A 14,695-nucleotide genomic window follows, 5' to 3' on the forward strand; every position below is an offset into this window, starting at 1 on the left:
AATTTTTTATCGATTTTTTTGTAATCAACTTGAACTGAATATTTCAAAACAAGAGTTAAATTTTCGAGAGAGTATTTTTCTTGAACCAAGCAATTTTTTTCCTGCATGTCTTAACATTTCGCACATATAATTCGTCAAAGATAAAATATTCATCATTTAGAAAAAGGCATTTCTCCTTGCACTTACCTATTAGTGTTTCATTACCATCGATTCACTGCTTGTACCCTTCTATTCCCGCGCCATGCAGTAGAGTCACGCAACGCTTACACGCTCATAACACTCTATCATCACCTACTTGAATCTCAAATTCCAATACTCCCTCTGGATTATTATCTTACAAATTAATTCATAACTTACGTATTAATTCATTAGAAAATGATTGTAACATAACAAGTCATCAATCTTCTTTATTCATTACATTATCAATTTTTGAAATACAGACACATAACATTTATTTTTAAAAGCTAGATAATTTCAATCATAATTATTAAAACCAATTTCAACATTTCCAATCAATAAATCACGAAACTACAAAATAGATAGTGATAGTGAACAATTATTTATTATATCTGTTTATTTATGGCCACAATTCCCAATTAGGCAAGAGTTCGCATAAATATACTTCGTGCATTAGTTAATTATTCAAGCGATCGCCTTTAAAATTTACGTTTATAATTGTAATTAACGCAACACTCTGCCACCAAATTAAAAAATAAATAATAAAACTCAACACATAAATGTCATAAAATTTCCAACTCAAGCTCAATTTAACGAACTAAACCCAGCAGACATTAAAATATTTGATTGCATCAAAATCTAAATTCTGCTTATCTTCTTATCGTCAAAAATTAATAAAAAAAATAAATCGCTACTTATGATCACAATTTATGCAGAAGCAATTAAATAAGACAAACAGTATTGAAATCGTCGTTTGAAGTATGTCTAGTGTTCATTCGATTTATCGACTAATTTAATTCTCATCCAAGGATCTAGTGCACAATTCATGAATGGATTGAATGGGTGAACTGCCGAGTCATTGGTGCCCTCGCAGCATGAAAAAATAACATTAGGACTTCTATTTTCGATAGCATTTCAAGAACTTTAGATGCGTCTCGGCAGTGTTTCGCCTCGGCACCACCCATAATAAATACTGATGCAATATTTCACAAAAAAAAGGTTTCGATTCCTCAAAAATTACTCCAAGTCTTTGAATTTAAGTTCTCGCAATAATCCAAGTTGCGAATGGCGAATTCAACAATTTTTACTCGTTGGTTTTTAGTGATGTTCAAATTCTGCTGTCAATTTTGCAGAGTATTGAAGTGAGGTCGTATTATGTCCACTTGAACTTCGAAATGGTGGTGATGCTTGAATTATCAACAAAATTTGAGCCGACTAGATTACTAGTAAGCTCATGCTTCGTCGAGCATTCAAATTTCGTCGCTGTCATTCAATATTGTGAATACTACGCATCAATCTAAGGAAGCAATTGATCTGCCGGAATTACGATCGACAACTTAAAGTCTCGAATATTGAACCGTTTGATTCGACATGCCCAACTTACATTATAGCAGCAATTTCAAGTGAAAAACTCAGAACAATTATTGAAGAATTGACAACTCGATTCTGTGAAATATTGAATCGTTATTTACTAAAGGGAGTACCGGGGCAAAACCACTCAGAGATGCATCTAAAGGTCTTGAAAAACTATAGAAAATAGAAGCTCTAATGTGATTCTTCATGATACGAGAGGAACGATAACCCGATAGTTCATACATTCAATCCTTTCACGAATCGTGCACCAAATTCTTAGACGGTAATTGAGATTAACGACAAATCGAATAATCAATAGATACTCTTCGAGCAATGATTTCAAAGCTATCTGTTATATTTAATTAATTCCGTATGGATAATGATCAGAAGCATAGATTTATTTTTTTAATTAATTCTCGACGTTGGGAAGACATGCAGAATCTAAACTTCGATAAAATCATCAACTATTTCAATCATTACTGGATTCAATTCGTTGGGCTGAGCTCTAATGTTAATGAGTTCTTTGAACACCCAGCTGTGCGTCTTATTGTATCTATATCCACTCCCTTGGCATTAACTTTTGAAACAGCTGCGTGTTTTTCACAATATGGAACAAATATTGTATCTATTCCCGCTTTTTCTAAAAATGCTTTAACCCAGTGTCCCAAGGTTTGAGCACCAACGGCTCTATATGACTTCACAGTTGAGATAAAAAGGCCTTTAAGTTCACCTCTTAAGTTTTTTGTCATATCTAAATATTGTAGTAGGGTTTTGGCAACACATACACTTTGTCTTTGTTTAGAAAATGGCAAAATTAAGCTGGGTTGAAAGGCTCCCGGCTTTGAAGTTTTTATTAATTCAGGAACTTTAATTTCTATTCCCGACTCAGATATTTTAATATTATCGATATTAATCAAGGCCGTTGTCTGTAAACGGTGAGCTGTAGCAAGGATCATCAATGTCTCTAATTTTCCAGATACTGTTTTTTACATTTTTTTTTTTTTAATCTTAAAGAAATTCTATTGTATTAAATTCATCAGTGTTATGGATATCATAATTTCTTTCTTTTATAAAAGACCACCATTGCTTGAGTGAACTCTCATAGTGTCTGAGAGTAGATTCCGTAATGGAGCTTAGCATAATATCCGCAGCATCTGATGAAAGTCCTTTGTTCATACGGCTGCCAGGGAAAGTGTCTTCAATAGAGAGTGAGTTTTTGATCTGTAAGAAGAAATCAATAATTTTTTATTTGGTTTAAACACTAAAGGTGGATCCTTGAGCAACGAATAGAGTTTACCAGGGCTGAGTAGGCTAGTTTGGTACTACGATAACACCTTCAACTTTGTCAGTAATAAATTTTTTAAGGGTCGGTGTGATCAGGGCAAACGGGAGAAAAGCGTAAATTTTTTCGTTTTTCCAAGAAATCATGGACGCATCAACTCTAAAAAATTCTGGACTCGGGAATCTAGAACAGAATCTTTCTAATTTTCTGTTTTCATATGTGGCAAATAAATCGATCGACTGTTCTAATGTCTTCCATTTTGAAGTGAGGTGGAAAAATAAATTAATTAAAATTTTTTAAATTTAAAATAAACCTGTAGGTCCCGTCTGGCTTTGGAACTAGAAAATAGGATGAAATAAATTTTTCATTAAAGTATTCACATTTTTCTATGGCTTTTTTGCTTAAAAGTTTGTTAATTTCGAGTTCTGTTTGAAACTCCTCGTTACTTGGCCAAGTTCGTTGCTCAGGGATTGTTTTTTGATATGGAGTTTCTTTAAATTGGATTGAATATCCATCTAAACAGAATAGTATAAAACTAGGTAGATTTCTTACCTGAGTTACTTCTTCTCTGAGTCCTTGGTTTGAATTTTCTCTCGACCTGATTTTTGGCTCGGACACTGATATTTGGGCTGACGTTGGAAGGATTTTTTAACAGATTTATCTGCAGATTTTAAGCTTTGACATGCACTTTCAATTGTCTTGGCCACTTGTTATCATCGAGAACAACACGTCGTAGCATAATTAACTTTTGTGGCTCTTTTAGAAACGGTGATTTAATTTCACTGAAGATTGCAAAAATAATTAATAGCCACTGAATAATTTCTCTTCACACGAAATTTTTTATATTAGCTTTGAAGACCGAAAAATTATGTAATGATTATTCGCTGACCGGAGTGAAATTAAGCGTGACTACTGAATAGTCTCAAGTCTTTTTCTTGATTGAAAGTTAGTGTTGCCGTTGTCACTCAAAACAAACAAACCCTTTCCAGTAGCACCTCAGCTCTCCACCCACCTTTTAGAACTGGGTAACCCAAACAACAAGTTTCAGTATCGTATACATAAATAGAACAATAACGCCCGAGCTAGTAAACTAAAAAATAAACAACCCGTGAAAATTTATGTCGGTACACCACTTTGTAAGCCTGTTTAAGTGGTTCGAATAAAGTAGAGGGAGACTTCTACACACTTATCATATGTGTGCTCATTGTGTGTCAGCCACGTAACTCTAAACGCAGGTTTTTATTCGCCGTGTCCCCACTAAACTTGAAACTCAACCCAATACTTTACGACACTCCTATTGTAGTTCCCACGGAAGAGTTTGAGCGAAAAGTATCGGAAGAGAGGGAAATAGAATTTTTTTTTTTTTTCTTCTTAATTTATTACTTTAAAAATTTTCTGACTCTCTTTTATTTTAATCTTGTAATTATAGTAGTTAATAATTTTTTTTTTCTTTTTAAAAATTTTAATCGTCAAGAATAAAATTTTTATCATGAATTCAAACGATTAGATAAAATTATTTAATTTTATATTTTAATTAAAATTCGGTCATAAAAAAATGTGGTAATCGGAAAAAATTTTTAAGTTATGAAAAATTCATATTATTTCATTAAAATTATTATAAAATATCACACCTACAATTTTCCTGAAAAACAAGCACTCCCAAAATAATTGCTTCATTTTTTGTTAAAAAAAAAAATTTCCGGGATTTACATTTTTTTAATGTATATTGGCAAGAAAAACTAATAATAGTAGTAGTAAAAAAAATTATTTGACATAGCCGTTCTTGTATACACTTTAAAGTATAAATACAACGATAAAAAAATATAAAACGAAAGAATTAATCAAAAATCCGTTTGTATATTTCCTTTCAATTTGATGTATATTAAAAATATGTCTTAAATTATATTTATACATATATTCCCTACAGTTACATAAAAATTTATTTAAAACTGTTAAATATATTTTTACACTTAAATTACTTTAAATTTAATAAATATCTTTAATAAAATTTTTTGTATTGTTTTAAATATATTTTTTCATATTTCAAACATACATATTTATAAAAATTTTTCTCATGGGGATTTCATCAGACAATTTATATCCAAGTAAAATTAATCCCAATCCGCACCGTTAATTTCATTAATTGTCATCATGATAAAATGAAAATGACCGAATTGTTTTAATGAATGAGAAGTGATATCAACTAATGAACAACCGAAACCCAATAAATCAGCTCGATCCAGTAAATAAACTAATAAAAATTTATAAGGGTGTGAGCCATTCATTATTTTACCGCTAGAAGATAAATTCGAAAGCTGTTAATTAGCTATCATGAATATGATAATAAATTAGAATTTATTGGATCAATTTTCCTTGACAGTTTTTGAGAAAGTAAAAAAAAAAAAAACTAAGTATCGATCAACATATCATACTAGATATAGTGTCGGTTATAAAAACTTCTATAAAAAACACGTCATGTAGGTCAGCTAATTTCTTTCTCGGAATCAGCAGCTTTTATAGATAATTGGTTCATTTGCAACTGGGAATACGCTTCTCTGCTTTCTAAACGCATTAGAGTAAGCTTTAGTGTCCACGTCAGTTGTTTAGCCGTTGTCATCACGCTATACGTTTCATCTTGATAATTGTTTATTTGCTGCACTATACGACCCACACGTCAGCCTGCATTCTATTTTTTAAACCCATAAAATCAATAACCAACCTAGTTTTTTAAGTAAAAAATTCAATTTATTAAATTTTAAAACAATTAGTGTAAAAAGATGTAATTAATCTTTCATTTTAAAAAACGGATTTTTTTTCTGTTAAAAGTTTTATTTGAAAGGTATATTACAGTACTTTGATAAATCAATTATGAAATAAAAGCATTCACTTACTGACAGAGTGTTCGTATGCTCAGTGAAGCTGCGACTCCAGTTTTCTTTTACACACTTTAATGAGAATCATTATTCTGTATATTAGAGAGGAAAAAGGAATACTACAAAGTAAATTAAAGTTGAAAGGTGTTGCTTTGAAAACGACTTTACACTAGCGGTTTTGCAGTAAATAAAAAAACTCTACTTTTACCATAAAAGTACTTTTTTTTCACAATTATTTGAGTAACTGAGTCAAGTCAATTTTAATTAATTATATTCATTACATTATCTTCAATTGACGTTATTAAAAGCCCCTGACAGTCATATCTTGGATCTTTAATTTTAAAATTTAAGTACTATCAAGTAAAAGCTGACTTAAAATATTACAAATGTTACAATTATTTTTACTCTCAAAATTTTTTCTTAATGGAAATTTAAAATCCATGACTTCCAATGTTCCAGACGTGAAAACGGCTTTCATGTGCCTCGCTCATGTCCTGCAGCAGTTCTAATTAAATAATGCGATTCAAGAACGTGCCCGAAATACTGGGGTATTCGTTTTCGTACTCAACTGTAAGTACCCACCGGGAATACATTGTTCGACGGATTTCATGTGGAACGGAGATAACGGGTATGTTATATTCTGTATTTAATGTTATAAATTGTAAATTATAAATTATCATCTGAAGCAATTTATTTTTAAAACATTGCGTCAATATTTGACAATTAATTTTTTTTTAATTAAAACTAGTCACACTAAAGAAGAAAAAAATTTGATTCTCGAGAAAAATTCATGAATCAAAAAAATCATTTTTACGAGCTTCATTGTCTTAATTTAAGTAAAAAAAAAAAATCTTTCGCTAAAAGATTTTGCTAGATTTATGTAAATTTTATTTAGTTCAAGAACTCTTCAGTGCAACAAATATAACATAAGCTTCGAAAGAGCAGAATATAATTGAGAAAATATTTTTCAAATCGCTCATCTCTAGTGTTTTTAAAAACAGAAAATTTGTAAATTTTCACCTAATTTAAAAATGTTTTCACTATACTCTCAAATAAATATAATGATTAATAGAAAGTATTACAAGTCTTTGAATCAAATGAACCAAAAAGCAGTCAGTGGTTCTTTGGCGAATGAACAAACTAATCAAACTGGAGTGTAAATAAAATTTTTTCAGAGTCCCGAACGGTCCGGAGAATCTGAAGTAGACTCTAGATCAATTTAGAAGTTTATTAGAACTTAGAGTGCGCAATATAGTGCTTTTATTACCACTCTAGTAACACTGTTATTACAGATTTAGGTTTATTAGTCGATTTTTGTAAAAAAAATTGAAAAATTCACTCGGTTTCCGGTTAATTTTTGTAGTTTTAAACAGTAAAGCAGACATCGAGGTCGCAAAAATATGAAAATTACAGAACTTAATATAGAAAGGGTAGAAGCCACAATTTATAATTTAATGTCGAAAATAATTCATTAGTAGCTGTCATTGTAGTAAATAACGACTCTATCATCTTAAAAAATTAGTTTCACACAGTAAAAATTATCGTTTTAATATATAGGCCATACTACGACGAGAAGGGGAATAGATAAGGAGAAGAAGGTCTAACTATGGTAGAATTTAAAATTTGGAACAGTAACAATTCTACTCTTAAAATATATATTTTACATGTAAAGAATAAATTGTAGCATATAAATGATAAATTTTACAAAGTGATTATTAAAATCAGGATTTTACTGTTTGAAATGGTAATTTTTCGCAGTTGATTATTCCCTGATTAAAAAAAAAGTATTGAGACAAAGAAAAAAGTATTGAAAAAAATTGGATTGACTAGAAAACCAATTTTGTTCAATACTTTTTTTAATCACACAGTAAAAAATTTTGCGTCATTGCGTAAAAAAATTTTGGATTAAAAATTTAACACTTTTATGTGTAAATTTAACATTTATTGTGTTAAATTAACACACAAAAAAGTGTTAAATATTTAATATACAAATTTTTGACTCAAAATTTTTTGACGCATTGACGCAAAATTTTTTACAGTGCAGGGTTTCTTATTATAAATCGACTATTATTTATTACAGTTAACTTTTTTCTGTATGGCTTTAAAATGTTTTAAGTCTTACAGGATTTGGCAATTGAAATTTGAAGGTAAGTCAATTACATAACTAAATCATAAAATAAGACAGGATGTTAACAATTGATTTTTTGACTTTATTTAAAAAAAAAATTTAAACCATCAAACTATTTTAATCCAGTCATTTTGTTTGAATTTAGTAAATATACTGTGCGAGCATGCTTCCTCTTCCGGTTTAAAGCCCGCGTTTCCTTGTATACTTTATTTACGATGTGCTTCTTTTCCGTCACTCATACATTTCTTTTATTTTTTATTTCTTGCGCTCCTCTTTGGTTGTTTTCCATCTCTATCGGTCTATCTTTGTTTTTATCCTTCGGACTTTTTCCACCGAGTGGCGCGAATTCCCACGGGATAATAAACCGCCCTGGTCATCCATCCCAGGCTATTTCCTGTCCAAGAGAACAGGCAAAAGACTATAACCACCGTTACCCACTCTATCTAGTTTATTCTGTCTGGTGTCTACACACGACTGACATCACTGTCTCATATAAAATAAAAAATGCATATTATTTTTATAAAACATCATGGTGAAATATGCTTCTGAATATTGAGTTTTATCCAACTTTTACATGACCAGACCATGCTATAACAAATAATATAAAATAAAAAAAATAAACACAGGCTGCTACATAAAATGTTTCTTACATTTTAATATTTGTTTACTACTCTACTATTATTCAAGTAATTTATTTGTTTCAAGCATATAAATATACACATTTATATCTATCAAAAAAAAATATAGTAGCTTTTATTTTATGATTATTTTTTATTAAAGTATTGTAAATAAATCACTCATTAAATACTACCAGGAATATGGAAAATTCGAGTTGAAAATAATCAATCATATGAAATGGCACAACAAGGTTAAATATATATTTGCACTTATATATATATTGCTTTGACAATAAATAGAGAAACCAATTACTTGAATTTATTAAATTATATTATAGTAGATATTGAATTCCTCATCGTTTTTTTGATTGCTATTCAATTAATTGAAACTTTTTAATCAGATAAATAAATAATATTTTAATGAAATGAAAATTATTAAGAAGTTGAGGTATTTCAAGTCTCCCTTAGTTACATGGTAATAAAATAACCGCGACAATATAACAAGAAAAGATTCATGAGATCATTCTAAGTGTTCAACCCTTTGGTGTTCGGCCTTGAATTCCTACTCTTAGTTTGAATCATATGTTTTTTTCTTTAAGTGAGAGAGCTATAGTCTTTTTCCTAGAGAGGGGGCTCGAAAAGTAGTCGAAAGAGATGCATAGACATACTACTACAACTGAACCGTCTCTCACACAACCACATAATTTGATTGGCTCTCTCCCCTAACAGCTCACACCGAGATTCTTTGCGACTCCAGAACATTAAAGGGTTAAAGCTCAAGCTTTTTAAGAAGTATTAAATATTTTTTTGGTTCTATAAATTTTTTTATTAAATTATTAGCAATTGATCTTGTTATAGGAATATTGTTTTTTTTTTAATTTATCTAAAAAATACCGAAATTATGTATATTATGATTAAAAATATCGAAAAATTATCAAGCCAAAGTTTTTTTTACTTAAAATTTGTACACAGAAAGAAAAATTTCTTGACTGGAGAACAAAATTCTTGACTCAAAAAAATTTTCGGGTGCCTAAAAGAAGACTGAAGTTGTGTTGGCTCAAATAAAAATTTTTATTAAAATTCTATTCTTGGTGGAAGTAATTTTTTCTTAAATAAAATTATCATAAATACTTGATACAATAAACTTTTATATTTGATCAAGATTTTTAGATGCTTTAGAGAAGGAGCGCCACCTACTTCAGCTGAGAAAAAAATTTTCTCACCTTGAGAAAATTTTTCTCTTAAATATTTGATGCCTATTTTATATTATTTTAGCGTGCAATTATACATATTGAATGAAAAAAAAAATGATTCAATATTATTTGATCTTCCCATTTAACATGTCAGTCAATAAAAATATTAATGAAAATTTACTATCAAGATATTTAATTTTTTGGAGCAAGAAGCTGAATTTTCTTAAAACAAGAAGATTTTCTTTACTTAAATAAATTTTCTTGAATCAAGATACGTATTTATTAAAGCAAAAGAATTAATTTTGTTGGAATAAGTGAAATTTCTTGTGTCAAAAAAAAATTTTTTTTTTCGCTCAAGAAAATAATTAGGAAGAAAAATATTTTCTTGGCTCAAGTGAACCTTTTTTTCTGTTATTGTTATCATTATTTTAATAGTTATTAATTATTTTTTTCCATTAAAGAACTGTTTTCATCAGATCTTTCTATTGTATATCATGTATACATAGTTATAAAATCCAAACTTGATCAACATATATACATTAATTCCACTGCGCAAACGCAAAGAGTAAGCGCGCGTATACCTAAAATTTCTTAGCTTACTTATAAAACCAACGATTTAGTAAGCGTCGCGACATCAGTCCGAACATGCGGCTTGTTGCGATAACATAAGAGCCACTAACCACGTGGTCTTGTATATTATTATTACATTTATGTTTTCAATAATTGTTGCACTTGAATAAAAAAAAATTAATTAATTAAAAAATCCAGTGACGGAATATAAATATAATAATTGAATAATACAACTCACGATTATCTAACTATTCAATTTAATAAATGATGTAAAGATAGATTAATATGATGCGTTAGGATATCAACAAACATAAATAATATAATGAACAATAATGAAATAATAAATGAAAAAGGCAATTAGTAAAGCGTATTTGTATTGTGAAGTTTGACACCCACCGGCATTTTGTGAATTTTCGTGCTCCAGAGAAGCTTAATGAATTATTTATAAACCGTCCCTCGGTGATTGCGGTTGCTCTTTGGTGAGAATTAACTTTATTACGTATTCCAAAAACACAATTACAAAAAAATATATAAATAAAGGGAAGATAAAATAGAGTAAATGAAAATAAAATAATAATAATAATAAAAAGTCGCGTGTCGCTATAAATATTCATTTATGAATTAACCAGAGTTGAGCACAAAATAAGTATATTCATATTATAAAAGTAATTTGTCATCATTATTACCTTTTTTTACATTTTTGCTTACGGAATAAAATACATGAATAATTACTCAGTTTTGCAATTGTAAATCATTTTTTTCAGACTTTTTTTTTTATGACAAAAATTTTTTATTTTATAATTTTAATCCAATTTTTTAACTTGGAACATTTTTAAAGTTTCCATTGCAATAAATTTATTTAATTCAATCAATTGAATAAAAAGAAAATATTGACGTTGATAATTTATGAAGGATTAAACATAAGGATTAGTGAATTCGTTAAACACATTCAATATTATCAGACAAAAAAAATACACACTGTATTTACTCATCAGCTGAAAACATTTAAAGTAAATAAAATAAAAAAGATTATGTTGTAGCTCAATAAATATTGGGTCGCTGAATAAATCAAAATGTCAAAGATTCCCGGTGAAAAGGATCCATAGCCAGTGAGTTATCATCTCGAGGATGATAAATTTGATTGTCCGACTGAAAAATCGTAAAAAAGCAGCTGGGTGGAGGCGAGTCCATATAAAGAAGGAAAATAAATTCACAGAAGACGATGTCGTGTGAAAAAGCATCACGGCGCCTGAGGTACATTATCGCCAAGGCTAAACGGTTCGGTTTAGCTGAGTATGAACTGGCTGATTTATCTGGCGCTAAAAAAATCACGACGTCCAAATCCGGTCCGTTTAACACTTGGTATCTTATCGCCCTCATAATTGCTATTATCATTTGCGGAACACTGGTTCTTGCGCTTGTTTGTAATCCTTGTTCTTCGAGGAGTCAGATTCATGTTCATTGAAATTTTTGGTAAGTTTTTTTTTATTACTAAAAATAACAAACATTTTTCATGGGATTATACGCGGTGAGAAGGATAAAAAAAAAGCGGTTTTTTATCATTTTTTCTTGTCATGTAAAAATTACAAGACTATTTTATCTCATATTTTATTTATTAACAAAAAAAACTGTTAAATTTACGGGAATTTATTTATAAAAATAATTAATCCGGGGAAAAAAATGTATGAAATTATATTTGAATGTTTACATAAAATTATATGAGAGTTTTGATCGTATATAATTTTATACAATTTTTTTAATGAACTTTTCTAATGAAAAATTTACATTTTTCCTAATATAAAATTAATACTTTCAAATTCAGTTTTGCAATTTAAAAAGTAACACTTCTAACTTTTCTATAAAATTAACCGGACATATTTTTTCCGTAAATATACTTAAATATTTACCCATTACAAAAACGAAAAAAAAAATTATTTTTTTCTCCAATTCTAACCTCGTGTGATCTCTTAATAATTAAATTAAGCTATTTATCAAAAGAAAACTAAAAAAAAAAAAATTTCCTTGTAAAAACAAAAGTATAAAAATTATCCTCGAGTTTGGTATTTCCCAGTCGTAGTAGAACGACTCAGGTGGTCGTTGATGTTGAGCTAGAAGGCAACCACCAACGTCTCACGGTTCGTTAGACCTTGCAGAGGGTAATGATGCGTTTCATACTACAGTTGTTGGTATGGGCTGCCGGTCTGCCTGACTATACACCGACTACTACCACTGGGATCGCCGCTGTTTCTCCATCCCCTCCCGCTTTCCTGTTCCCCCGCATGGTCCTCGAACCACTACAACTACTTGTACAACGTGTATTATGTATTACATAACATTACATCGGTATTATATATGTTTAACAATGTAATCTGGAGTATGCTGAGCTGGTGTAGGTGTGAGAATGTAAAACCGCTAGCTCTTGTTCTATCACCACCCTCAACTCTCGAAAAATCCGACTACTCAGTCTTCTTTTCAGCTAAATTAAATCGCGAGGTGCATTCTCTCTTTTATTTACTCATTCACTCTCATTCTGTCTATGTATGTATGTATATTATATTATATAGAGCGTAGGTGTGGGTGAAGAACACGCAGTAGCCAACTTCCAATTTAAAAAGTTGGCACTCGAGTGTGTTAATTAATTTAAAAATAAAAAAAAAATTTTTTTTATGTTTTCAGACTTATTAATGAACGGAGAGCGTGAGTCAATGGCAGTGGATGAAGAAAATAACTATAAAAGGCCAACTATAAATTTTTTTATTTCAATTTTATTATTGTATTAAATTATGTAAAATATAAGGAATGTAAACTTTTTGAATCTAAAATTAAAAATCATTTTTAAATATTTTTTTTGTCTATTTTATTTAAGAATATAAAAATATAAATTTATCAATAAATGGTTATTGATAAAAAAGTATTTTTTTTATTTTGTCACCTTCAAATAATTAAATTATTGAACATCGTTATCTTTATAGTGTATATAAATAAAATTATATAATAAAAATTAAATTAAAAACTTGATAAATTTTTAATAACTTTTATCGGGATGAAAATGTTTATTTAATATTTATATTTATATTTATATTTATTATTTATTTGCATAACGATATCTTGTTTCCATTGTTTTCTAAAAACATCCCGTTAATTATTATGCGGTGCATTTTTAACTAAATTATATTTAAATGTATAATTAATATACCAGACATGAAATTTAAAGGGTATTTTCAGCGGTCCCCGGTTTTTGCTCCGGGTTATTCTTGCTAAGGTTGCCGCTTGTTGATTTATGGTAAACGTATGTATGGAAATTAAAAGATTAAACGGCTGTCCCAATTATTGGCATACCATTCTGAAGGCTGGATTATTGACGTACCGTTACAACTATTGACACCTTGATTATCTAGAGGCACTTCGAGCGTGTCTAGGATTGCTATCACATATTTGCGTCAGCTTAGTCGACAATTAATGTAGTAATAATTCTTAAGATTTATTCAGGATATTTTCATTATTATTTTATTAATTTTAAAATATTTTTCTTCCTAATTATTTTCTTGAGCGAAAAAAAAAATTTTTTTTTGACACAAGAAATTTCACTTATTCCAACAAAATTAATTCTTTTGCTTTAATAAATACGTATCTTGATTCAAGAAAATTTATTTAAGTAAAGAAAATCTTCTTGTTTTAAGAAAATTCAGCTTCTTGCTCCAAAAAATTAAATATCTTGATAGTAAATTTTCATTAATATTTTCATTGACTGACATGTCAAATGGGAAGATCAAATAATATTGAATCATTTTTTTTTTTTTTTTCATTCAATATGTATAATTGCACGCTAAAATAATATAAAATAGGCATCAAATATTCAAGAGAAAAATTTTATCAAGGTGAGAAAATTTTTTTCTCAGTTGAAGTAGGTGGTGCTGCTTCCCTAAAGTATCTAAAAATCTTGATCAAATATAAAAATTTATTGTATCAAGTATTTATGACAATTTTAATTAAGAAAAAATTATTTCCACCAAAAATAGAATTTCAAGAAAAATTTTTACTTGAGCCAACACAACTTTGGTCTTCTTTCAGGCACCCGAAAATTTTCTTGAGCCAAAAATTTTGTTCTCCAGTCAAGAAATTTTTCTTTTTGAAATTTATTTCGAAAGTATCCAAACTATTTATTTTGTGATTAAAAAAATCGAAAAATCTTTAAATCAAAGTTTTTCTATTTATAATTCGTAAATTTAAACTGTCACATAGTAGAACTAATTTATTATTATTATTTTTGTAGACTGCGATAAAATGGAAATGAGAATACACATCGAAATAAAAGTAATAACAAAAATAACTAAATTATAATAATAATATGTTAAAAACATTTACAATTGTTGAAAAAAAAAAATTTCCTTTGAATGTCACCGTAACATGAAAGGTAATAAATATTTTTTTGCAATACTCTCTTTTAGTGTGTGTGGTTGAGTAAAGAATAATGAAAAGGAATCCCGGTAGCAATCGATTTC

General features: G+C 28.9%; 1 long non-coding RNA gene across 5 annotated transcripts in view; it reads left to right on the forward strand.

Annotated features, from left to right (window-relative positions):
* The window catches only part of LOC141535783 (uncharacterized), a 29,127-nt gene extending 16,096 nt beyond the window's left edge, over positions 1-13,031 (forward strand). For 4 of the 5 annotated variants that reach the window (XR_012480643.1, XR_012480646.1, XR_012480642.1 and 1 more), the window contains 3 exons: positions 6,145-6,313; positions 11,234-11,666; positions 12,870-13,031. This is a non-coding gene — a long non-coding RNA (uncharacterized LOC141535783). Of the gene's footprint in view, positions 1-6,144; positions 6,314-11,221; positions 11,667-12,869 lie in introns of all 5 variants that reach the window. The other variant, XR_012480644.1, reaches the window with a different exon arrangement.
* Positions 13,032-14,695: the final 1,664 nt, after the last annotated feature.

This window comes from Cotesia typhae, unplaced genomic scaffold (assembly GCF_013202065.1).
Source record: "Cotesia typhae breed Kobodo isofemale line unplaced genomic scaffold, CoteBio_Ctyphae scaffold_152, whole genome shotgun sequence".
Lineage (NCBI taxonomy): Eukaryota > Metazoa > Arthropoda > Insecta > Hymenoptera > Braconidae > Cotesia > Cotesia typhae.